This window comes from Lissotriton helveticus, chromosome 1_1, assembly GCF_964261635.1.
Source record: "Lissotriton helveticus chromosome 1_1, aLisHel1.1, whole genome shotgun sequence".
NCBI lineage: Eukaryota > Metazoa > Chordata > Amphibia > Caudata > Salamandridae > Lissotriton > Lissotriton helveticus.
In genome coordinates this window covers 388909849-388936377 of record NC_136057.1, presented here as the reverse complement: position 1 = coordinate 388936377, position 26529 = coordinate 388909849, and the positions used below count along the sequence as shown (strand labels likewise).

At 46.7% G+C, this 26529-nt stretch overlaps 1 protein-coding gene across 1 annotated transcript in view; it reads right to left on the bottom strand.

Annotated features, from left to right (window-relative positions):
- Nucleotides 1-26529, bottom strand: part of ITFG2 (integrin alpha FG-GAP repeat containing 2) — a 706948-nt gene that overhangs the window by 462967 nt on the left and 217452 nt on the right. The gene's annotated exons all lie outside the window — the stretch shown is intronic.

Sequence of the window (26529 nt, the reverse complement as noted above, 5' to 3'; positions counted from 1 at the left end):
TCATTTATTGTTGCTACTGTACTCCCTTCGAGAAGAATTTGACTGCTCGACTCATGCTACCACTGAGAGTCAAGTGCTGGACTAGGTAGTACTTGGCCCAGTTACTCAGAACCTACTGTAGGCCGGGTCCGGGGACATTAGGAGTAAAAGGCCTCAACCCACACAGGTTGGCCCAGTAGCTTCGGCTTGCCCCTTGCCCACTGAAATGGGTTCTGACACTGACATTAACTGACTCTGTGATATCACTTTGAGAGCTTCTGCTTGAACTTGTACATTTGAGAACGCATCCAGTTAGATCAACAGACACAAATCTGTAATCTTGAGTTTAGCTGTTCCCAAACACATGAAACAACAAATAAGTAAGATCTATCCTTTTCATTGGTCCTCAGGAAAGATCAGATACCTGGGCATACAGCTGAATGACAAACTCTGGGGTTAGTTCACAGTAAACTGGCATCCATTAACAAGCACTGGCGTTGCCAATAGGTCTCGCAGTAGGAAAGTTGGAGCTATTACAATTGCAAATAACAATGCCTTTTATTTTTGTTTTCATTTTAAAAACATAAAGGGCTTTGTCATTTACAAAACCAATAGCTCCAACTTTCCTACTGCGAGACCTATTGTGCACTGCACAGTGTGGGTGAAAGTGGCACTGCGTGTGTGTGAGTGGCTTTAAGTGAGTTGCGTTGCGTGGGTGAGTGGCGTTGCATGTGTGAGTGGCGTTGCGTGTGTGAGTGGCGTTGCGTGTGTGAGTGGCGTTGCGTGTGTGAGTGGCGTTGCGTGTGTGAGTGGCGTTGCGTGTGTGAGTGGCGTTGCGTGTGTGAGTGGCGTTGCGTGTGTGAGTGGCGTTGCGTGTGTGAGTGGCGTTGCGTGTGTGAGTGGCGTTGCGTGTGTGAGTGGCATTGCGTGTGTGAGTGGCATTGCGTGTGTGAGTGGCATTGCGTGTGTGAGTGGCGTTGCGTGGATGAGTGGCGTTGCGTGGGTGAGTTGTGTTGCGTGGGTGAGTTGTGTTGCGTGTGTGAGTGGTGTTGCTTGGGTGAGTGGCATTGCTTGGGTGAGTGGCATTGCTTGGGTGAGTGTGGCATTGCGTGGGTGATAGTGGGCTTGCGTGGGTGTGAGTGGCGTTGCGTGTCTGAAAGTGGTGCTGTGTGGGTGAAAGTGGCACAGCGTGGGTGTGAGTGGCTTTGCGTGAGTGAGTGAGTGAGTGAGTGAGTGGCGTTGCGTGGGTGAGTGGCGTTGCATGTGTGAGTGGTGTTGCGTGGGTGAGTGGTGTTGCGTGGGTGAGTGGTGTTGCGTGGGTGAGTGGTGTTGCGTGGGTGAGTGGCGTTGCGTGGGTGAGTGGCGTTGCGTGGATGAGTGGCGTTGCGTGGATGAGTGGGGTTGCGTGGATGAGTGGGGTTGCGTGGATGAGTGGGGTTGCGTGGATGAGTTGCGTTGCGTGTGTGAGTGGTGTTGCTTGGGTGAGTGGCGTTGCGTGGGTGAGTGTGGTGTTGCGTGGATGATAGTGGGCTTGCGTGGGTGTGAGTGGCGTTGCGTGTCTGTAAGTGTTGCTGTGTGGGTGAAAGTGGCACAGAGCCTTTGATGTGGCCTGGCGCAGGAGAAATGCTGCTGCTGCTAATTAAATATAAAAAGTGTTTAGGGACTCACGGCTGCCGAGAGTAACAAGGCAGTGCTGGGAGGGGGGCTGCGCACCAACTGAAGTGCTCTGGTTGCACGGCCTGCGGCCGGCCGTGTGAAGTGATAAGCCTTTGAAGTACACAGGCATGCTGTGACGGAGGTGTGACAAAAACCACTTGAAACAAAATGCCACTTCAAAGTTTATATTGTTTATTCTTGGAGGCAAAGAAAATACGAGTTTGCCAGTTCAAAACAAAAAAAAGCACGGGGGCCAGAATCTTTAAGTGACCTAAACTGGAAATAGTTTTAGTACAATAACTGTGGTAGTAGAAATCGTTTCAGCCAAAAGGCCTGGTTGCAGCTTTGTTTTGTTAAACGGGGTGTGTTTTAAAGTGAGGCGTTGGGGCTGGAAAGTTTTACGATCGGCCTGAGAAGAGAAATGTCGAACAAAGACAGTATTTCACTGCAGGCTGGAAGACAGCTGCGGAAGGTATTTACAACTTTACTGCAGTGCGGCACTGCGCGCTGCTGCGGCCAGGAAGTGAGGGGGCAGGGGGGTTGGAGCAATCCGCATACATATGTAAATTGGAAATGTGGTGCAATTTGTAAAAATTACCATGATCCTCTTTATGCTATAGAAAATAAAATGGCGTATTGCAAGCAATCACTGGAAATACAATGCCTTGATGTTTCTGTTTCCAATGTCTTGCTCATCTCGCACATATTGCAAACGCGCACAATCCGGAATATTTATGAAAATGCATCTGCATACTTTTATATACTAAATGCGTACGTCTTGTAGGGAGTGGGGTGTAGGAGGGAGTGGGGTGTAGGAGAGAGTGGACGACATATATACATTGATGGATGACATATATACATTGAGGATATGCAGGGTGAGAGAAGGGAGCAGGAGAAAAAGAAAATATAGAGAAAGAGAATGTGAGGCAAGAAAGGAGACAGCTAGAGAAGGGTAGAAGGGAAAAGTAACAAGAGTAGGGTTGCGAAGGAAAGAGCATGGAGAAGGAAAGTCAGGAGGCAAGAGAGGGGGGGAAATGAAGAAAGAGTGGGAAAAGAAAGAGATGAGGCGCGAGAAAGAGAGGGATAAACTCAAGAAAAAACGTGGGAGTGCGAGAGATAGCGAGGACAACCAGAGAGAGGTCGTGGGAGGCGATGGAGAAACAGAAAGTGAATGAGCGAGAGAAGCGCAGAATCACCGAGAAAATAGAAAGTGGTAGAGGGCAGACCCAGCTGGACTGGATGAGAAGGGACAGAAAAGAAATCGGCTTTAGATGTAGGAAGAAAAGAAGGGAGAGTTAGAAATACTCTGACAGGCGAGTACATGAGAACAGTACCAGAATGAACAAATGAAGGGAAAGAACAGTGACTGCAGCAGGCAGGATGGAAGGTCACGAATGCTGCTAAGGAAACGGATGCAGTTAATAGCTGTACGTGGGGAAGCACGGGAGGGAATATTGTTGATAGAAGAGAGAATGCAGAGCGCACGCTGGGCGAAGCCCTTTGATGTGCTGTGAGCGGCCGGGAATGAATGATTAGGGGAGGAGAAGCGGGAAACTGAAAGTACGGCCGGCCTGCGGCCGGCCATGAATAATTAGGGGAGGAGAAGCCCTGGCCGTGAATGCGCGTGCATGTTTGCTCACGTGATTCACGTGAACTGCAAGAAAACCGCGGGGCTGAAAGCCCTTAGTTTGAAGAGGATTTTGGCCACTTGAATTCTCGTTCCCTCAATGCGCTTGCGCGCATTGTAGGTCACGAGACCTAAAAAGGAGCATCCACAAAGACGCAAGAAGGCGAGATCATTATACATCTCCTAAAAAAGAATGTCTTGCCAAGTTTTCTTATCTTTTTCAAGTTCTGCTAGCAGAGTTGAAATCCCTGCAGACAAAGTTGATTGGTTTTGTTTGCGGGAGGGGGAAGGCAAAGATTAATAAACACATTCTGATGAAACCAAGAGGATGGGAGGGTTTAGCCTGTCCGTCAGATATTACAATGCTATGCAGTTGCAAATTCTAGTTGAGTGGTATTCGAGAGAATCCGTATTGAAATGGACGGGGCAGTAGAAGGCATGCCCCTATGAGCCTAGCTGGCAAAACATTAACCGCATCGCTGTGGCGGCTTTTCCCGCTGTGCACGGTAATTTTAAAAATACCGCGTTACATGACGAGCTCAGCTCGTCATGAGCGCACGGCAGGTTACGCTCATGACGAGCTGAGCTCGTCATCAGCCTGGAAGGGGTTAAAGACAACAAAACGTTTACTTGACCCTACAGGTTAGCAGTACTAAAGGCTTCTGAAACAGTCTCCAAAAAGTGGAGATTTACATATTTTCCTTTCTCAAATACTCAAATACATGGCAGTTCTGAATTTGTACCAGAGCTACTGAAGAAGTACTTTAGGAGATGGTGAATACAGAATACTCTAATCTATTTCAACATTTCATTTACTCACTGCAACACTGAAGATAGACAGGCTAAAATATATTCAGCTCAGGCACTTGTTGTATACCAAATTAACAAACAGTTATACACTAAACAGGTCTTTTTATAAATTAATATATGCAAAATTATCTTTCTTTTGTTCTTTATTTTCTTTCTTTAGCTCCCAGCCAACCCGTGTCCTCCATGACTTCTTCAGGGCTGTCTTCTCTTCAAAAGCACGTTTAACACTTTCTAGCCGGTTATCAGTGGCGGCTGGTGACATTTGAAAGTAGTGGGGCGTAAGGGCAGACAACCAATTGGTCCTGCTTGATGCCTCGCAGCCTGGAGCTTTTACTGCATTATTTCTCCATCTGTGATGGTACCGTGTGCAAGTATTGCGACAACCTGTCTGTACTCCCGCTGAACTACCTGCTTCTGCCGCAACAAGCACATTTTTTGCCATAGCCTCCTGCCGTTCAGTGTGTGGTGCTTTTACGGTGTGTGACATCTGCACAACTGTGGTGTTTTGTATCATGTCCAATAGCACCTTCCAAGCACAGCACTCAACATAGCCCCATACAATGCATGCATTAACTGACACATTTTGTAAAGTGTCGATACTAGTTATGCAATTGTAATCTAAAAAGTTGGCAATTGTCACGCTAAAAGCATCAGGAAATAAAATGTTGTATACTGGTCCCACTAAGCACTTAATACCCAAATGCGGGCAACATAGAAGACTACATATCATATTTTAAAAGTGCACCCCAGAGAGCAGTTTGGTCTACGATTTTAACACTAAACAAAACCTGCATAAAGTGTTTTTGTTTCTAAGAAATCCTTTAGACGCTGTTCCTATTGCCATGGAAGTTCAATCAATCATTAATTCCTTATTCGGCCAAACAGGCCATAAAAGACACAAGGAAAATACAACATTGTGTAACAGACTAAAACAGCATCAGTAAGAGAGAAAAGACCGCATAGTTCAGGCATCATTATAATCAAAAATCGGTGGTGCAGCAAGATAACTCATCAATAAATATCGGCAAACAGAAAAAAATACATAGCATACTCATGTAAATGAATAAGCATACAAATTATCAATATTAAAACCACTAAAAACAACACTAGAAACAATAAGCAGATAAAAAAACGAATCACACAAATCAGGAGTAGAAACATGATAAAATAATTCAGCATGGAAGTTTCTCAGACAAACGTGGCAAGGGAGGTGAAACATACTACCACTAATCGCCAGCTACCTTGGAGAGATTCTAACAGCGACGAAAGGGAGTGCTATGACAACTTCAGTAAATCAGACTCCACTGAAGTCATGACTCGAATATTGAACTTTCTCTACTACTGCACGTGTGTTCTTCAGCATCCAGTTGTTCTTTTGCTCACTAACAGAGGAGACTGTTTTAACATTTACAGTAGTACTAGAGTCTACTCCACTTGCCGAAAGTACAGATGCTGACATCTCAGCTCTATCACCCCAACCAAAGAGTTAGGGCCTGAGTTAGTGTAATTTTACATTTGTGACAGACAGTGAAAACACTGGACTAATCTGCCACCTTTAACACAGTCCAGCCAAAGTCTACCTCATATTCACATCCAAAGAACCATCCTAGACTGGAACTCTTCTTATCTCTTTGACAGTTCAAATATCATCTCACTCTCCTATTTGCCATCAGTTCCTTTCCACAACAAATCACAGTACCTCAAGGTTCTTTCATCTTGCTACCCCTCTTCAACACGTATCTCAGTCTGCTTTAAGACCTCATCAAGTACTTTTAAGTAATGTTTTACAGTTACGTTGATGACACACTTTGAAGCTGGAGAACCTGGCCAATCATTATTCTTGTGGACTAGTTCATTACCTCAGAACACTGACCAATGGATGCTGATGAACCTGAAGTTCAGTTCATAAAAAATTGAGATCTTCATATGTGGATAATAGAAGAAATACCAGCCTATGACCATCTTGCCCCCGAAACTTCATCTACGTACCACACCCCATAATGAAGTAGGAAACATGGAAGTTATTGTGAACTTGAGCCTATCACTCACTCACCGCCATTACGGGCGGGTGGGGGGGTGGAAATGAGGACGTCGCGCCGTGGAGGGGATGGGGGAGAGGGGTTTAAGGGGGGAAAAAATGAAATAAAAGTAAAACTTACCGTTTGTTTGAGTCCCGAGACTCCCGACTCCCGCCGTCCTCCGTTTTGAATTCCTGCTGCTGCAGCGCTCGTCATCAGGAAGGCTGCAGGCAGCCTCCCTCACCTCCACCTATCACAACGCTGCCATTGCAGCGTTGTGATTGGTGAAGCCGCGCCCCACCCGGGTCATTTTCACAATGTACAGAGAACAGGGAGAGTGGGCGGTGTTGCTCGAGGGCAGGGGGGAGTGGCTTGCCAACTGTTGTTCATACTGACTGTTTGAGCAGCCTCAGTCAGTATGAACAACAGTGGGCAGGCCACTCCCCCCTGCCCTTGAGCAGGACCGCCCACCCCCAACCAGGCACTAATGCTTTCTCACAGTGCGAGAAGGCAGAAACAAATGGTAGTTATTACCATTTATGTTTCTGCCTTCTCACACTGCGAGAAAGCAGGGGGGCGGCACCCTAACGCCCCTATAGAGGAGCCGCCACTTCTGTACCGGCACTGCTGTGTATAATTCTCATTTATGTCATAACGTATTACAATTCTCAAACATAGATTAATTCATTCCATGTATATATTTCGGATGCTTCCATGTAAGCGTCCACCCCGCGTTTGTATCTCACGCCGGGTCGTATAGAATCGTTACAAGAATGTGCTTGTGACTTCAATTGTTTACATGTTTTGACACCTTTTGGTCTTATGTAAGGCGGTTGGGTGAGTTCTCCTTTCTTTGGAGAACTACTGCATATATAATTATCAGCCTCATGAACAGGAAGCACCAAGAGAAAACCGGGAATCATCACCCTTGTATATAGATCTATTAACAAACAGGCAGCCATAACAGACCTGGAAATCACAGAAAAAAAATGTCAGGACACATTATGATCTGGTGGCCTAATTACATGCCTTTCCACGATCCTTGGAGAAGATCAGAATACATCTGCATGGCAGTACCTAGAAAGATGGAAGGATGCCATTGGCAGTGACACCTCAGAAAAAGGATGTGAAAGAATATGGTGGGACATTCCTAACCATTTTAGAGACATATCAATGGGGAAAAAGCAATAACAACGCAGATTTTACCACGCAATACCATTACATCGCATGCATTACAACGCATGCAATGTAACACCGCGTAGCCATTACTACACATACCATTATATCGCATGCGCTTTGACAACACATGCGATGTAATGGCTATCCACGTCGTTATGAGGAAACTGAGGCTGTTTCCTCACCACAACGTAAGCAGGCAGGAATAAGGCGCCAGTTCTGAGAATGCTGCAGCCATTAATGGAGGACACCGAGCCGTTGCACAGGGATAATAATAATAATAATAATAATCCACATTTGTATAGCGCACAATCACCCGTTAGGGTCTCTAGGTGCTGGGGGCCGTCGGGAAGATTAAGCAAGCTATTGCCCAGAGTCGCATGGTGCTGGGCTAATCTGCCGCCGGCACCGGGGATCGAACCGTGATCCCCAGATTCCAGGGATGACACAGCTGGGGCTCTGCAGAGCTCTGAGGGATGACTAGAATTTGAATGAGTCTCCGCAGCAACTGACGTCATCCTCTCCCCTCCACCACTCTAACGCACGAGAGAGGAACAATGAGGAGAGTGAGGTAAGGGGGATTGCGCTTGGGGTGGGGGTTACTTTTGTTGTAGTGTTGTAATGTTTGTGTAGTGTACTGTTTTAGGGTTAGGGTAGTGTCGGGGGGTCGTGCAGGGTAGTGTTTCAGTGTAGAGTCCGGACTTGGGGTAGGGCAGGGTCGTGCTGGGGGTAGTGTTTTAGGGTTTAGGGTAGTATTGTAGTGTTTGTGTAGTGTGGTGTTTTAGGGATAAGGGTAGGGTTGTAGTGTTAGTGTAGCGTTTTAGGGTTTAGTGTAGTGTTTGTGTAGTGTTTTAGGGTAGTGCTGGGGGGGTTCGTGTAGTGTAGTGTTATTGTAGGGAGAGGACTGGGGTTCGGGGGAGGGTTGTGCAGGGGTAGGGTAGAGTCACTTACCTTGCAAACTTTAACCACGAGTATAGCTTTACCACGCATACCTTTGCGTTGTAATGGCATGCGTGGTAATAGCATAGTCGTGGTAAAATTTTGCGATGTAATGGCATGTCGTTGTCATGGACATCGCGTAGTATTACCCGCGTTGTAATGGCACGCGTGGTATTGGTATGCGATGTAATGACATACATCCAAACAGCCTATCAAGTTCTTTATCAATGGTATGTGACCCCAGAAAGACTACACATCATATACCCTGGAGCGAACCTTACTCACGGGAGATGTGGGGCACAAACAGATACGATGCTACATATATAGTGGAGCTGTCCCATTCCCAAAATAATGATTTTTTGGAAGAGGTCATTAGTCAAGTAAAAGTGATCTTGGGTTATCAAGTTCTGTAAGATCCTGGTCTGATATTGCTGGGCATACTTCATGAAGAGACTGAACAGGTGCAAATTACTCATAGGGCTTTCCAGAGTCACCTAACAGGGCAGGTGCAGCTAAGGCACTAACAGCTCTATATTGGGAAATGACTGAAGCCCCAAAGCATCACTCAATGGTTCAAATATACTGTGGTAATTGCTAGTACTTGAGAAACTTCTAGTACTCCAAGTACTTAAATAATTATGGATGTGACTTTGAACCCCACCTTTTAACAAATGACTTCATAGTCATTTGTATTCACTCTGGCCACCAACCTCACTCTTAAGGAACACACTGCACACAAAAACAAAAAACAAAGATGGCCTGGTACCAGCTCTCTTCTTCTGGAACTGCTGTTCAAGCCCTCGTCCTCTTGCATCTGGATGGTGGTAACACCCTGGTCATTAGTCTCCCAGACTCCACTCATATACCTGTTAAGGGCATTCTACACGCTTAAGCACATCTAATCCAAGGCCTGAATAAATATGATCACATGATCCCAATGCTGAAAGAATCCCACTGGCTTCACCTGCTGGCCCGCAACATCTTCAAAATCTGATACTTCATTTATAAATTTGTCACAACCAGCATTCCCCTCATCTTGCAGACAAGCTCACCACCTCTAATGGCTCGTCACATCCTCAACCATGACACTATCAGATTACAGACTAAGAAGTGCGAAAAAGAAAATAAAACAAGACAGTAGGTGTTTTCCATCTAATGCACCCAGGATCTGGAACAACATCCCCATATCCATCAGGACCGCCACAATGCTATTTCAACTTAGGAAGGAAGTGAAGACACACCTCTTTAAAGAACACTACATGACAATGCACTAATTATCCACAAACCAGCTACCTCTCTTATCACTCATTAACATGATGCTTATCTTTAATCTTGTTCATTGTGTTGCTGCCTTTTGGCTATTTTCACGCTATAGGAATTCCACATACATACTTTGAGAAGTTGTATCCGGATACAGGGGTAGGCGGTCAGGCCAAAGGTCTGCCAAGTGATGAAAGTAGAGGAAGCCGCTCAGGTCGTACATTCTCTGTCTTTAAGTATGCCAAAGGGGAGGGAGAGGGGGATATAATTTTTGGACAGATAAAGGCATTGCATTTTTGTTTTGAACTAAGTTGACTTCTATATCTTTCATTTTGACTTTGTTTGCTGAACAACTCTAATTAAAAATACTTTGAGGCAGAAAATCAGGAGTCTCCCGCCAAAATTGGGTTGAGGCGTCTGCATACGTGTATTCAAGCAGCCAAAGGCAGGCATGGAAACACCAAGACATGGACCTTTATTCATCATTAGAGGCCAGTCTCTTCTGGGTGCAAGTCAGTGCTGCTTAGTTGATCTCAGGCCAGTGCTCCGTCTAGTCAATCAATCAATCATGTGTAAAGCGCACTACATACCCGCGAGGGTCTCAAGGCACTGGGGAGGCGCTACTGATCGAACAGCCAGGTCTTGAGTATCCTCCTGAAGGTCAGCAGGTTTTGGGTCTGTCGTAGGCTCAGTGGGAGGATGTTCCATGTCTTGGCGGCGAGGTGGGAAAAAGGATCTCCCACCGGTGGTTGTTCTTCGGATGCGCGGGACGGTGGCGAGTGAGAGGTCAGCGGAGCGTGGCTGGCGGTTGAGGATGTAGAAGGAGAGCCGTCTGTTGAGGTAGGCTGGGCCAGTCTTGTGGAGTGCCTTGTGTGCATGGGTGAGGAGCCCTCTTGTTGACGGGGAGCCAGTGCAGGTTTCTCAGGTCGGGGGTGATGTGGCTGTGGCGTGGTACGTCGAGGATCAGTCGTGCCGAGGCGTTTTGGATGCGTTGTAATCGTTTGATGAGCTTGGTCGGGGCTACCGCGGACAGGGCGTTTCCGTAGTCGAGTCGGCTGCTGACGAGGGCCTGGGTGACTGTCTTTCTTGTATCTGTCGGGATCCATCTGTAGATCTTGCGGAGGGTGTTCAAGCAGGATGAGGAGACGGCGTTGACTTGCTTGGTCATTTAGAGCGTTGAGTCGAGGATGATTCCCAGGTTGCGTGTGTGGTCGGTGGGTGTTGGGGCTGCCCCCAGAGTCGTCCCAGGCTGAAGGGTTGGAGCCGAGGATGAGGACCTCCGTCTTGTCCGAGTTCAGCTTCAGACGGCTGGTCTTCATCCAGTCGGCGACGGCCTTCATTCCTTCGAGGAGGTTGGCTTTGGAGGTGATGGGGTCCTTGGTGAGGGAGAGGATCAGCTGAGTGTCATCAGCATAGGCGATTATGTCGTAGTCGTGCTGTCGGGCTACGTGTGCGAGCGGGGCCATGTAAATGTTGAACAGTGTTGGGCTGAGGGAGGATCCCTGGGGTACGCCGCAGATGATCTCAGAGGCTTTGGAACGGAATGGGGAGGCGGACGCTATGGGTTCTGCCGGAGAGGAAGGAGGTGGTCCAATCCAGAGCCTTGTCTCGGATCCCTGCAGCATGGGGGCGTGCGCGTAGAGTGCGGTGGCAGACGGTGTCGAAGGCGGCAGAGAGGTCTAGGAGGATGAGTGCTGCGGTCTCGTCGTTGTCCAGCAGGGTCCTGATATCGTCAGTGCGATGGAGCTGCTTGCTCTGTTGAAGACGTGGTGCGGCAATGGATTTGACGGAGAGCCGGAGTGGATTGAGCACATGGCCTTGATGGTGTCATCGATGCCCACGCTGGCCCAGGCTAGCAGGGGGTCGTGGTTGATGATGTTCGGATGGCCTCTTGTGTTGCTGTCTGTTGGGGCTGTCTGGGTATTGAAGCTGTCGTGGATGTCTGCTATCTTGCGGTGGAAGAAGGTGGTGAGGGAGTCACACAGGGCTTGCGATGGCTGGATGTCGTTGATGTTGGAGCTGGGGTTGGAGAGTTCCTTCACGATGTTGAAGAGCTCCTAGCTATTATGTGCATTGTTGTTGAGGCAGTCTTTGAAAAGGTCCTCTTGGTCGCCCTGATGAGGTGGCGGTGGTGGTGGTTGCGGTGGTTGCTGATGGCGTCTTTGTGTGCCAAGTGGCTGTCCGGAGTTTGTTCACTGGGCCATTTCTTCTCTAGTTTCCGGCAGGCTTGCTTGGAGGCTAGGAGTTCTGGGGTGAACCAGCTGGCCCTCTTGCTGGTGTCTCTGGGGGGATGTGGGTTTCTTCAGCAGGGCGAGGGTGTTGGCGCAGTCCCCGATCCAGCATCTGAGGCTGAGGGCAGCATCATCAGTGTTGGAGGGTTCCTTGGGCGAGGTTTTCGTGTAGTTGGTCTTCGGTGATTTTGTTCCAGCAGCGGCGGGGGCTCTGTTGGGCGCGGTGGTGTGTGGTGGATTTCTGGAAGGCGAAGTGGATGCAGCGGTGGTCGGTCCAGAGGAGTTCGGTGGTGTGGCTGATGGAGACGTACAGGCTTGAGGAGAAGACGGGGTCGAGCGTGTGGCCGGCGGAGTGGGTGGGCGTTGTGACGAGTTGCTTCAATCCAAGGTTGGCGAGGTTATCGATCAGGGTTGTGGAGTTGTTGTCTTTGTTCTCAAGGTGAAAGTTCAGGTCTCTGAGGAGGATGTAGTCTGTGGAGGTCAGGGCGTGCGTGCTGATCAAGTCGGCGATGGAGTCGCTGAACTGGGGGCGGGTCCGGGGGGGTGGGTCGGTAGATGAGGGTGCCTCTGAGGGTGGAATTAGGGTCTGCGTGGATCTGGAAATGCATGTGTTCGGCGGTGCTGAGCACGTGGTCGTTGCTAGTCGAGACCCTAGTGCTGTTCTTGTGGACGATGGTGATTCCTCCTCCGACTCTGTTGGTGCAGTCTCTGCGGGTGATCTTTTAGCCGTCTGGGATGGCTACGGCGATGTCGGGTGCGGAGAGGTTTTTAAACCAGGTCTCTGTCAGGAAGGCGTCCGGGGATGTTGTGTCGATCAGGTCCCAGAGCTCGATGGCATGCTTGCGTGAGGCGCAGGTGTTCAGTAGTATGCATCGGAGGTGGTTGGGGTCTTTCTTGGCGGGTGGTTCGTCGGCTCTGAGGCTGATGTAGCTGCAGTTCCGGCAGGTAAAGGGGCTGTGTGTGCGTTTCGGGGCGGCCTTGAAGCAGGTGTGGCTCCGTCCGGAGTTGAGAGCGTGCAGAGTGCTGGCGTCGTAGTGGCGGCGGTCGTCGTTGCAGGGGCCAGGGGTTCTGGTGCTGGGCGCGGTCCAGGCGTAGATGGGCTCGCCTTAGGCGCGCCTTCGGCACGCCAGCCGCGCGGCTGCGCAGCGGCTGGCATATATGAGGAGGTGGGAGGGAGGAGCAGCTTGGGGCAGGGGCAGCAAATGGGCAGTGGGCAGTCAGGGGGCGGGGCCGCAGGTGACGCAGCGGCGAGGGCGGTGAGGGACAACAAAGGTAACAGAAGGAAAAGGGGCACAAAATCGAGGGTAAGACGAATTGCACAGAAGGCAAAAGGGCACAAAAAATGAGTGGAACAGAAGGCAAAAGGGGCACAAAAACGAGGGGGAAACGAGTGGCACAGAGGGCAGGAGGGCACAAAAATGAGGGAAAAATGAGTGGCACAGGAGGCAAAAAGGGCACAGAAATACCGGAAAACCGAGTGGCACAGAGGCAAAATACAGAATACAGAAATACAGGGGCAGATAAGAACAGAAGGCAGAACGGGCAAAGAGGCATGGGGCAGCGAGGGGAACAGAAGGGAAAACCGGGCAGAGAGACAGGCAGCGAGGGGTACAGAAGGAAAGACCGGGCAGAGAGAGCATGGGGACAGCAAAGGGAACAGAGGGAGGGAAAAACGAGTGGCACAGAGGGCAGAAGGGCACACAAAAACGAGTGGAACAGAGGGCAGAAGGGCACAAAAACTAGGGAAAAACGAGTTTAACAGAGGGCAGAAGGGCACAAAAACGAGGGAAAAATGAGTGGAACAGGGTACAAAGGCTCAAAAAACGAGTGGAACAGAGGGCCGAAGGGCACAAAAAACGAGGGAAAAACGAGTGGCACATAAGGCAGACGGGCACAAAAAAACGAGTTGGGCAGAAGGGCACAAAAAACGAGGGGAAAACGAGTGGCACAGAAGGCAGACGGGCACAAAAACGAGTGGTACATAGGCAAAATACAGAGTACAGAAATACAGGGTCAGCTAAGAACAGAAGGCAGAACGGGCAGAGAGGCACGGGGGCAGCGAGGGGAACAGAAGAGAAAACCAGGCAGGGACACGGGGGCAGTGAGGGGTACATAAGGGAAAACCGGGCAGAGACACGGGGGTTGCGAGGGGTACAGAAGGAAAGACCGGGCAGAGAGAGCACGGATACAGCGGGGGGAACAGAGGGAAAAAAAAAGGGGCACGGACCACGTACAGGCAGCGGGGGGAAGACAGACAACAGCAGTCACAGACACAACAATGAAAATACAGGCAATACAATAAAAGCAATAAGGCGGAGAATGAACAAACCTACCTACGGCCTACCACTGGCCACCAGGGATGAGGCGCAGGTGGTAGCCTGCAGGTGGTGGAGAGTCTTGGACTTCCTCAGCAGCGGCAGCTGGGGCAGGGAGGCACAGGCGGTGCTGTGCAGAGGGGGTGCAACCTCACTGGTGGAGTCAAGGGTCACGCATGCTTCCCATCCAGGGAAGTGATGTTAGCTTTCATTCCTCATTGGAGCTTAGGCAGTGCAGGAGAGGCTCCGCCTGTGTCAGGAGGGGTAGCTACACATCCATCTTCAAGCGACTTCAGTAAAAACATTTCTCTTTGGTGTAAGTAGTGCTGATAAGGTGAGCTCTGTTTAGGAATGATAGCTCTCTTGGAGAGCTGTGAGGGGATTTCAAAGGTGGCCCAAGTGCAAATGCACCTGGGTGGCCCTCCTTAGTGAAGACCTTGCAGACACTTGAAGCACTCGCTTTGAGTAAGGTGCACAGTGGAGGGGTGAACCAACTAGGACCTGGCAGCAGGGCTGTCTGGACATTCTGCCACCCTGGAATTTATTTGTAGACTGCAGTCTAGGGGCTTGCATTCAGAGGAAGATGGGCAGCTAGTACCCAAATATGGCCACAATTGTTCTAGGGCTGATTTTGGATTCAATCAGGTCCTGTCTTGCAGGTGATGCGTGAGTCACCAGTTTAGAGTGGATGCAGCAACTGAGCTACACAGGGGTGCTTTTCCTATGGTGCATATACACCCCAACCCACCTCACTCTCCTCTTCTTACTCGTTTCTCAGAAGTCCCCCTGCAGCAAATGGCTTTGTAAGAAGGCATGATGTCAGTCCTAAGGACCGCAGTAGAAACCTATAGATGGAAGATTACCCCAGCCTTATCAGATAGGGCAAAAAGAACAACCTTGTGAGAAAACAATTTTCTCCACTAAGAGACACCACTTTTAGAGGAGACCCTGCAATTGCAGTTCAGATGGGGTAAACCTGATAGGTCTTTCCTTACAATTGATCACCACTTAATTATTACAAGGGGGTTTTCCGGGTACAGCAAATGGTCCTGTCTATAGATAAGGATTCAAATGCCTTCTATTTCAGTGATGGTTGGATGTTTGCAAAGGAATGATAAAGAAGATCTGGATCCCCTTAGAAATCTCTTCCAAGCAGGAAACTAATACAGGTGGACATGAGTATTTCTTTTTCGCTGTCGTCTTTCCTCACGACTTTCAGCATAAGAAAACCAAAAGTGCCCACAGTTATGGCAGAAGATGACCAGAAATGTCAGTGAAGTGAACAAGATAGATTAATTGAATCACACTAAAGTCTAAATGGGAGTAGGGTGAGGGGGGATTTTCTGGGGAGTTAACCAGGATCACCTTGAGATGGCATGCCTCAGGAGACTCCGCATAAAACGACCATAGAGGGTTTTTGACTCTTGCGGTTAGCGTAGTATCAAAATAAATTGATCTAGTGGAAAGGAGACTCTTTCTGTCTAGGGACGGCCTGGTTTGCTGGTTTGCCTACCCCTTCTCCCCCAACTTCACCAGGTCACATAATGATTCTGCTTCTCCATCAGGTTCCAATACTCTTGGGCCAGCTAATACACAGATGGGGAACAAGGTAGAATCCATGCTCTTGAATTCCCCAAATAAGAGGAGGGACGTCTCAGTCATTGGTATAGTAGACCGGGGATTCCTTCCAGCCCAAAGACAATTTTAAAGAATAATGGGAAGAAAGGGGAGAGGTTAGATAAGGTTCTTTAGTTGCTCATGCGTGCACCCAAACACCTCTATTGATCATGTTGGAGGGAGAGCAGGTTTGATTGATGGCTTGGACTCACGAGAGCCTCAGGGGGTGGGTCCCCCTTATCAGGCTAACGGGAGGCAGGATTCCAGGTGGCCAGATAACACCCTCCCTCCCGTTCTAGCCTTACCTTCCAATCTTCCTCGTTCAGCTCCCTCGGCAACAAACCACTATGCTGCTTATCAGGGGAGAGTAAGACTAACACTTTGGCCCCACACCGAATCTTGTTTCTAGCAAGGTAACAATTCAGCTCCCTCCCACAGAAGCTTCCTATGTAGCGGTCCTGGCCAGTGTTCCCCCTTAAAATCTTCAACATCGGAGAACTACCCTGAGCTGAAAAAGAAAGTTTTGCATTGGCTTCCCAAGCAGGTCAGGACTGATCATTTGGTGCGAAGATTGGGTTGGTTGGGCCATTCACCCAAATCTCTTGCAGGTGACTGTGTGACTATCAACTTTTCCGGAGGGTGAAAGGGCAGGATGTAGAGATTCTTTACTCCCTTTGGGCTACTTTTTCAAGTCACCTCCCGATCTCCAGGAAGGGGGTTTAGAAACTCCAAGGGTTATGGGCCTTGGTATGCATTAGGCTTCGCCTCCCTTTTTGTGTCCCCTCCTCTCACGCTAGATAATCATTTTGACCCCCTGGCTGATTTAGAGTCTGGATTGACAGGAAGCCACAGATCTTGCTCCTCAGTGTCCAACCTCTCCGTTTTGTGCAGTGTAACATCTGCTGATTTTAATACACTGAGGGGCCAGAGTTGGAACATCACTGAGATCAAGCTGGAAGATAAGGTGTATCTTGATCTCCTACATCTGAACAATATCATTTGCCTTCAGGAAACATGGCATACAGAGGGGTTACTTGTTTTGGAAGGATTCATGCGATTCATTTAATTTGCCCTCCCTCTGCCCATGGGCGAGCCGAAGGAGGCTTGGTTACCTTTATTAGAGTATCCCTTAACTGTAAAACAGAAGTTGTGGACTCTCACACACCAGCTATTTTAGGTAGCCTACTGACATTTCATGATAACTGTAGGATTCTCATTGTTCATGTTTCTTAATCACCTAGGGGGGACCACTTAGCTGTTAATGAGCTCAGTTTCTTATTAGCATGTCTATCCAGTACTCAGGTTTTACCCTATTTCTCCTTTTGGGTGATTTCAATTTACACCTGTGTGGAGATTGTTTTTTAATGAGGACACCTCAGATGATGAGGACTTGGTGAATGGTGATCAGATTCACTCGTAGCACTCACCCCTGGGTGATAGGTTTAACTCATTATTTTTAGATCATTCTCTTGTGAATCTCCTGAATCGACAGAAGGTTGGGAATGGGACTCATATCCCAACCTTTAAGGGAACCATGACAGTCTCCTCTATTATTGACTATATTTTAGTTTCTACTTGTTTTGTAACCTCTTTGATGGATTTTAAAACTGTCATGCATCCCCAGGGTGATCCTAACCCCCTTTTGGCACATTTCAACTGAAACGGATCTAAGGACAGGACGGTAGTTCAATATCGTGAACCGGTTGTCCCTGTCGCTCAAGGGCCTAGGCTTAAGTGGGCTAAGGTGGTTCCAAAGGATTTCTTAAGGACTCTTATATCCACCTGCATGCTGGATTTTACCATTTGTTTAGATGAAGAGACTCCAGTCTCTAATATCTTGAAGGCTTTTGATAATATACCTGGGTGTATAAAGAAAGCCTTGGCCACACCATCAGCAGTTCTTTCCACACCATCTTGTAGGTGGTTTGACAAGGATTGTAGTAGGGCCCACAGAGACCTTATGTCTGCCTTACACAGAATGTCCAGTGACGGGGAAAATTAGGCAGGCTAGAGCTTCCTATCAGGCGGCGCGCAGCAACAGTAAGACATTCCGTAAATTGGAAGAAATTGATGGGAGCATGTGCCACAAGAGATTCTGCAGAGTTTTTACCTCTGATCAGATCCATACCCAAGCTTTGATCATTCCTTCACAGTAATGGCGGGATAACTTTGGGGCTATCTACCATTTGGATGGGAGCAGTGATCATGCCTCATATTGGTGGAAGGTGCTGGGCCTGGGCTTTCACTGGAAAGAGGTTAGGAAAGCTATCCGGGTCTTACCTGAGGGTAAGGGTCCGGAACCAGATGGCATTCTGGGGATCTGTTCAAATCGGAGGCGGATTTATGGGCCACCTTGCTTACGCAGCACTTTAATGCAGCTGCTAGAGGGAAGTTGCCTACTACCTGGAAAAGTTCAAAACATTAATACCGGTTTTAAAGAAGGAGTGCAGGACTGATCATGCCTGTTATCGTCCTACATCTTTGGTGGACAGCAAGGTCAAGGTCCTGGGAAGAGTTTTGTTGTACCTTTTGGCATCGAGGGCCAATGAGGGGAATATTCTTATTAAGATTCAGTATGGGTTTAGGACCGGCCAGAGGACCCATAACCTCATGTTGATCAGACCCATAACCTCATCTTGTTGACAACTAAGTATACTAGAGCAAGGGGTTGGTCGATTCATATGTCCTTCATTGACCCTAGTTCAGGCTTTGATCGGGTTAACAGAGTTTAGCTGTGGGCTGTACTTGGATCCATAGGGGTCGAGACAGCTTTCTTTCAAGCATAGGGCCTTTCCGCCACGGTTAATTTGGTACGGAGGGGGAGTGCACCTAGCCTCTGGAATTGAAAAGAGGGGTGCACCAGTGGTGTATTTTGGCCCCCTTTCGCTTCACTCTTTAAATTAATGGTTTGGAGGCAGCTTTATTGGATCAAGAACTACATGCTCCATTAGTAGGTGCTCGCCGTTCACCAGTTCTTTCATAGGCGGGTGATGCTGTCCTCATGTCTAGAACTGCCAAGGGATTGCAATGACTCATCGAGTTGTAAGTAGGGTATATGGAAGGTCTAGACCAGTGTTTCCCAAACTGTGGCCCGCGGACACCCAAGGGTCCGTGACACATTCCCAGGGGGTCCGCAGGCAGCAGTTTTAAAAGCTCTTGCAAGTATCTTGTATAATTAGCAGTATTCAAACAACAATAAACGTGTCAAGATAACACCAGTGATTAATGTACCTGCTGGAGAGAGATTAGAGTTTTGTCCAGTGGCAGCTTTGAATTATCTATTGTAGCACAGAGGGTTAATATGTCTACTGTAAAGAACGTGTATAATGCATTTTAAAAAACAGATTGTTTTGTTACTGTGCAGTTCATAGGTGACAATCGTAATCGAGCACAGTGACCTATAAACTGTCATCAAAGAGCTGCTTGCAAACTACAAGGTACAAGTTAGTGACATGTTTCACAGTCTTTCAATATCCTGATACTGCTAAAAAGGTTTATTTGGGTGGAAATACATTTTTATTGTTAAAGTCAATGCTAACCACTGTGTTATGTTCTGAATCCTTAGTTTGTGTTTTGCCAGACCAAGCACTATTTAAAAATGCCTACCAGTATGAATGACCTGAATTCTACACCTTGTAGTCCTCTTTGCCCTATGTGAAATTTTCTATACACTGATTTACATGTATGATTCACTGTCTCTATGTGTGTGTGATGTAAAGTGCGCTCTCTCATACAATGGTATGAGAGATGCTATAAAAAATGTAATACATGTGACATAGAGAGATGAGAAGTACTGTTGGAGGGTGATAGTGGGGGAATCGTTGAAGAACCCCAAAAAGATTGTCGTATTCTGGTCCATAGTGAGGACTTAATTTACTATTCTTTAAAAGCTAATACAATTCAATATCTAATTATAACTGTGTTGTAGACTCCACCATTGTTTCCTAAATGTTTTGGGTGGGCATCCCAAAGCCCCATTTGTAGTGGTCAGGCTCACTCACTGCACTTGGTGTACACCGGATGGAGACTGGTCTGAAAACATTTGCCAGGGCTGCTTTGGGTTTCCAGTCTGGCCCTGGCAGGAGCAGGAGCCTCATACTGCGAAATAAAACCAACTATTTAAGAGTTAGTCACAGAGATGCAGCACCAACCTTCCCAATAATTTTCTTCATTTTTTCCAAATTCTTTCAATATTAAATACAACAGAAGTGGTAGAGAGTGTTAGCCTCCTTGGCGTAACGACACGCTCCACCACTTCAGAAACACAGTGCTGCACGTATATTTACAAGAATATGATGCAGCCCTGTGTTTCCCCTGCGCTCACGCTAAACTTAACTTTGCACCACAGTGCAAGGGTGTCTGCCTTCCTGAACATAAACAATCGAAGGCTTTTCGCAAAAACAAGGAGAATTAAAGCATTTCTCCTTGTTTCGCCAAGTTAAGACCAGGTATTCCCTGGTCTTAATGTTGCCGCTTTCGCCCATTCACGCTGCCCTTGTTAATAGGGGGCAATGTCAAAATCAATGGGTGTTGCGGTGGAACGCCCATCGCAACACCCACTGCCCACCCCTTTCACGCTAAGCATTGGGTGAAAGGGGGTGTGTTTTACAAGGCAGAGATAAGCCATGTTAAGTGGCTTAACGTTGCCTTGTAAATAAAGCGAAGCCTCTATCGCCACAGGAACGTCACAAAAAGTGACTTCTCATGGTGATAGGGGCTTGTACATATGCCCCTAAAAGACTTACTAATTTGAGTATTTGTTTTGTGTGCACACATGTAATATTTTTTTCGAACTACTGTTTTAATGTTGGATTTTTTAATCCTACAAATTGCTTGGGGGTCCCCGGCTTCCAGTGGTCCCCGGCTTCCAGTGGTGACTCAATGGGGGTCCACAGGAGTCAAAAGTTTGGGAACCACTGGTCTAGACAATACCTCAAATCATTTCAAATCTACCTCTAAGGTATAGTACTTCACTTATTTGGGGATTCTCCTAGACTCCAGGCTTCCCTGGCAACAAACTGATGAAGAAAAACTCTATGAAATTTAAAATCGGCTACTGGGGTATTGCCCTTTTTGCTAGACACTTCGGCCAAACTAATGAAGAGGCTATGTTAAAGAACTATAAGGCCAAATGTGTGGCACTGGCCAGCTATGGTTGTGAGATCTGGAGTTAGGCATCGTGCCCTCTGCTTCAGGTGGTTGAAAACTCTTTTCTTAAGGGCGTCCTCAAAGTTCCTGCAAGCACTTCTTCGGAAATGTTGCACGAGGAAGTGGGCATTGGTTATATAACAGATTGGATTGCCCTTCTTCCCCTGATTTTCTGGCTATCAGTCTGGTTGAAAGAAGAGGTTTCGCTGAAAGGCTCATAATACAAAACTGAATGGTCTTGGATGGAGAGATGAGTATTTCTTGGTTAGCCTATATTAATGTTGCTTTTAAGTCTTTGGGTCGACACCAGCTGTTCTCCAACCCTGGAGGGAGAGTCAGGAGGAATATTCTTTGGATAAAACAGGCTTTTTTCGAAAGCGCGGCTTCAGAGCAGAAGGCCCTAGCCCTTCATCATGATTAAGACAGTGCAGGGCATGGAACCCTATTATCGTTGGAAATGTCTGATTATTATAGGAGGCGCCCCACTTATTTTAGGTTTAACATACTTGATCAACTTTTGTTACCTAGAGGGGCTTGGTGTACAGCCTCGGATCTCCCTCCTTGCTCCTGTGATAATGGGTCCCTCCCTGACACTCTCCATATTGGTATGTTATGCCCCAGATTTAACCAGTTGCGCCATAATGTAGTCTGGCCTCTTCTATTGAACCAGAATCTTATTCAAGTGCCTTTTCATTTTCTCCAGATGTTAACTGTTTGTTATTATTTAGCTCGTTTTTTATCAGGGGTTGTTAATGGGAGCTGATAGCGTAATATAGATTGCAGGTTTTAACAGAAGAGCTGTCTTTTTAATCTTTATTTGATATGTTTTTATCTTTTTTTCTGATTTTATGTGTGTATTGTATTAAGTGGAAGGAGATTTTGGATTTCGATCCTTTAAACTGTCCGATGTATTTCCTACGTACTTTTATGATGTGAAAGCAAATTGAATAAAGTTATTACTTACTTACTTACTGTAAGAGCCCTGCTACTTCAGGACGAATACTTGTGCTGATGTGTACGTGACTGTGATCTGCATTAATCACCATGGATTACATCCCCTGTATGAAATTATTTTGTATTAAAATGTGTCAGAATCGGTGATACTTAGAAAAGTGCCCCATCATGTATCATGAATCTCTGCTGTCATATGACTCCGGAAATAGGGGAGCCAATTTCCTGACCTGGTTCATATTCACATGTGAGCCTGCCTGCTGAAAGAACTTGAGGCACCAAGCATGGGTGCAGAGGAGCAGTGAAGGTCCTGGAACACTAGGGATCCACAGACCATGATGACACAATTTGGTAGAACGAGTCCTGCAATGCTTCTATTGAATAGGGTTTCATAAAATTATCCTCACATTTTGAGCCTTTCAAGTGGAACAAAGACTGTAGAAGAAGGCCAAATTTAAAATGACAGCCATCAAGCCCATATCGTGCTGTGGCCTCGATAGCCCTCTTCATCCTGTATGATTTTTCCACTTTCACAGAGCAAAGCAACTCAAATTCTTTACACCAGACTTTCAGACTGTGGTGTCCGAACCTGAAGAATAATTTCAGAATAACGATCCTTGCAAGCGAGAAGGTTAACACTCACTTTTCTGCCCTTAAGATTTCCATCTGCCGGCTTCCTAATTTTGGAAACTTCTCACATATATTCTCTGAAGACAGTGTTATTTTTCTGGCCTAACTATGAAAGATGTGCTAAGGTGACCTTGAAGAAACCTGCAGTCAGATATCCATTCAGGGAGGGACAAGGCACAAGTTACACTGTCTCAACCATAGGGTTGAAATCATTTGACACTGATGCCCTGGGGCTGTCCTTCTATGGCACTGTCTTCTGGGTCAAATTCACCCCACCACACTTTACTCTCAGGGTAGTAAGGATAAGCATTTCAAGGTGTCTCAGGGAAGTAGAGTATAAACTCGACAATCACACAACAGACGGTTTTAAGTAAATGTCCAGTCTAAAGTGTTCCTTTCTGAAGAGAAGTACTTTAATCAAACCAAAACAATTCAGTGCACAGAGAAACTGTACAGCACTCCGGGATATTCACTACTCAATCTACGGGGTGTACTCTACCAAGAAAACAACTGTTTTGCACAATTGTGTTATGATTATTATGTTTTTTCCTTACACCTATCCCACTTTTGAATGATATGGATGTCAAAATATAAAATGAGCAGTTATTCATGATAGTCCTTGCCACATGATAATCAAGTCTGCATGAATATGTTCATATTATTTCGCATGAATCAAATCTCTTATGCTAATGATTGTTATGAATATAGAAAAGCTTTCATCGAAAATGGTAAGTTTGTTTCACGTTTATTGTTTGTAAAAACAAAAGCATGGTTTCACAGAATGTAAGTAAGTGAAAGGACGCCAGGGCCTTCCAAAGATTCAATAATGAACAGTAATATTAAATAAATTAAGCAGAGTGTGAAGAGAGAGGAGGATTTATGCCAGAGACTCAGGACAAGCAGAATGTATCATCTTCCTTTGCTGAAGACTGCGGGGGGTGCACTTAGCTTTCACACTTAGCATTCACACTGTGGACTTATCACCTTCATTTCAATGCCGCCTAGAATAGCAGACATTGCTATTTGACGGAACATTGGCTTAATTGTTAAGAAGAGATACGCAAGTGTGGTTTGTCTTTAAAAACTCAAATAAGGCCCTTTCTTTGGAGCTACTACTAGTTTAGCTGGCCAAAGGGGTGAGGGTGAGATTGTAAATATTAATTTTACGAAAGCCATATGATTCACCCAGTATGCTACGATATTTTCTGTATGGTTCACACTTCAGGTTAATGCTGTGGCTACTGTTTTGCTGATTCGATTAATAGTTACCATTCGTATAGTATGCACTAGGATAAAAGTTTGAATAAAAAAAACATTCCTTGTATCCTAGTATTCTTGATTGTGCCTGCCTATGATGAAAGAGGGTTTGGTTTGCACTAATATTCCCTGTAACTGCATAGTAAAACATCAAAGCTTCAACTTAAGTCCAGGTGCAGGCCCGCTTGGCCATAGTCTCTGACCCATGGGTCAGTCCATACTCCTGGCTCAGCATTTCTGATTCAATAATTGAAGTTTTATTAGAAAGTTATAAGAAAGTCCCAAAAAGCAGTTCTGTTTAGCAACTTTTTTTTTTTTCCCTTTCCAAGACCTTTATTGTTGGTATGTGCACATTGTACACAGCTTAGTGCCCACAACCCTGAATAGGCCGGCAGCGTGTTGTTGCATCTTAAAAAAAAAAAAAAGTGAGCAAGCGTTATAAACAACAGTTGGTGAAGTACACAGCAAGTCGCCTACAACCACTGTGGGCCGGCCGCGTTTACAATATCAGTTGGTCTCGGTTTTTACAGTTTAATTTAAATAACAGACTCATAACATAACCAGATCAGCCCACTACCGCATTCCACACCCAGCCCCACCAATCAGTGTTTCGATGTAGCTGAAACCTCTTTTCAGTATTTCTTATGCTAATTATCCATTGTGGTTAATAGCGCCGTGTGTCCCTTAACCCTCTACTTGCGCGTTTAAGTATGTCGTGAGATATGACCAGTAATCTCTAGGCCTAGATCTCGGGGGAAGGGACTCCTCGTATGTCCGAAGAGTATCCTGACAATATGACATGCCCTTCATCCATTGCTTTAGTAGGGGCGTGTTTGGGCTGTCCCAGCACATAGATATTCTGCGTTTGGCTAATAATAATGCTATGACGCAAAATGTACGTTTCGCCGCTTTCACATTATATAGTAATCCCAAGAGATAGCATGCAGCTGTGCACGCAATCTGTACTCCTACCATTTCAGTTAACTTTTCCACCACTTCCACCCAATAGGCCTGTATTTTCGCACAGTACCAAGCTAAGTGTATAAAATCTGCTTGGTCCTGACCACATCTCTAGCACCTTGCTTCCTCACGTAATCCGTATCTATATATCTGGGCTGGTGTGTAATATACCTGGTGTAGGTATTTGAAGTGGATTATTCGTAGATTTCCATTTGGTGTGAGCAGTGTCGTGAGTGTGCATGTTGTTTCCCATTCTTTCTCTGTGAGAGGTGTGTCTAGTATGTCGTTCCACTTGTCTTGTGCTTTGGTCGCCCTGTGGTCTAATTCCGTTTGCGCTTGCACATAAAGTCGTGATACCAAGTGTGATGTGTTCGTGGAGGTAATCAATAGTTGCAGAGTGTCCATTGTTGGCAGTTCGCTCGGGAAGGTCGGAAAGTGTTGTTTTAATGCCCCTTTAAGTCTGTGGAATGTGAAACGAAAGAGCATTGACGGGTTCTGAATAAAGGCTAAGTCACGCTCTGTAATAAAGGCACCATCCTTATAGACGTCACCCATTGTGCATAGGCCCACCTGTTTTAGCAGATTCATGCCCTCTTCTTCCCTAGTGACAGATAGATTCGGGTGGTGATGAAGAGGTAGCGCTGGAGCATAGAGCGGCAGCTTATGCATCATTTGGCCTAAAGTTCTCCAAGCTGAGTTCGTGGTGTCTATCGTGTTTATGTCGTTGTCATGAAGTGGAGGTCTGGCATGCGTGATTATGGCATCTAGCGGGATTGGAGCTGCATCACCTTCCTCTACCGCTACATGGGTTAGATATGGAGTCGTGTGGTACCAGTGTGTGGCAAATTGGGCCTGAGCGCAGAGGTAATATAACCAAAAGTCAGGTACTCCCCAACCTCCCTTGTGAATGGGTAGCGTTAATGTGTCTAGTTTTATACGCGCTTTTTTGCCCGCCCATATCAGCTTCAGTACCATTGACGTGATGCGTTTGAACACCTCTCTTGGAGGTTGGATCGGAATGTTATTGAAAAGGTAGAGTAGTTTAGGGAGTATCACTATCTTCACGATCACCATCCTATCGGCCAGCGATAGTGGGAGTTGGATCCATCTAGTGACTTTGTCCTCGAGTGTGTCAATTGCTCTGCCATAATTAGTTCTGATAACCACCTCGGGGTCTCGGTGAAACCAAATGCCCAGATATCGTATGGGATCTGTCTGCCACTCTAGCGGGTATTCAGTTGTGTGTTGTCGTGTGGAGTCAGTCAGTGGGAATATGGAAGATTTGTCCCAATTGATTTGTAGGCCTGAAAACCCCCCAAATTTGATGTACACTCTTAGGAGTGGGTCTAGGTTGACAGCTGGGTCTTTGACGTACAATAACATGTCGTCTGCATATAGTGAGATGTGCAATGGCCTATTTGGGAATTGGATTGCCAAGTGGTGATGTTTCTGTCTCACTATGCAGGCTAGTGGTTCCAGCGCCAGTGCGAACAGTAAAGGGGATAAGGGGCATCCCTGCCTCGTCCCCCTTTCAATGCTAATGGCCTCTGATACGTAACCATTTATTTTAATCCTCGCTAACGGTTTAGTATACAGTAATTGTATCCATTGAATAAATAGCCGAGGAAAGCCCATCTTATGCAGGATAGTTATCAGGTATGACCATTCAATGGAGTCAAATGCTTTTGCAGCGTCCAACATGATCGCTGCTGCTTTAGCGGACGGCGTGAGATAATGTGCTGTGGCAAAGAGCATTCTGGTATTGTGTGTGGTGTTCCTAGAGGGGATAAATCCCGATTGATCTGGAAGAACTAGTGAGGACATAAGTGGTTGTAAGCGCGTGGCAAGCACCTTAGCTAATATTTTTGAATCCACATTTATCAGTGACAAGGGCCGCTAGGAGTTGCAAGCGTCAGGGTCTTTACCTGGTTTTAGTAATGCTATTATCATTGCCT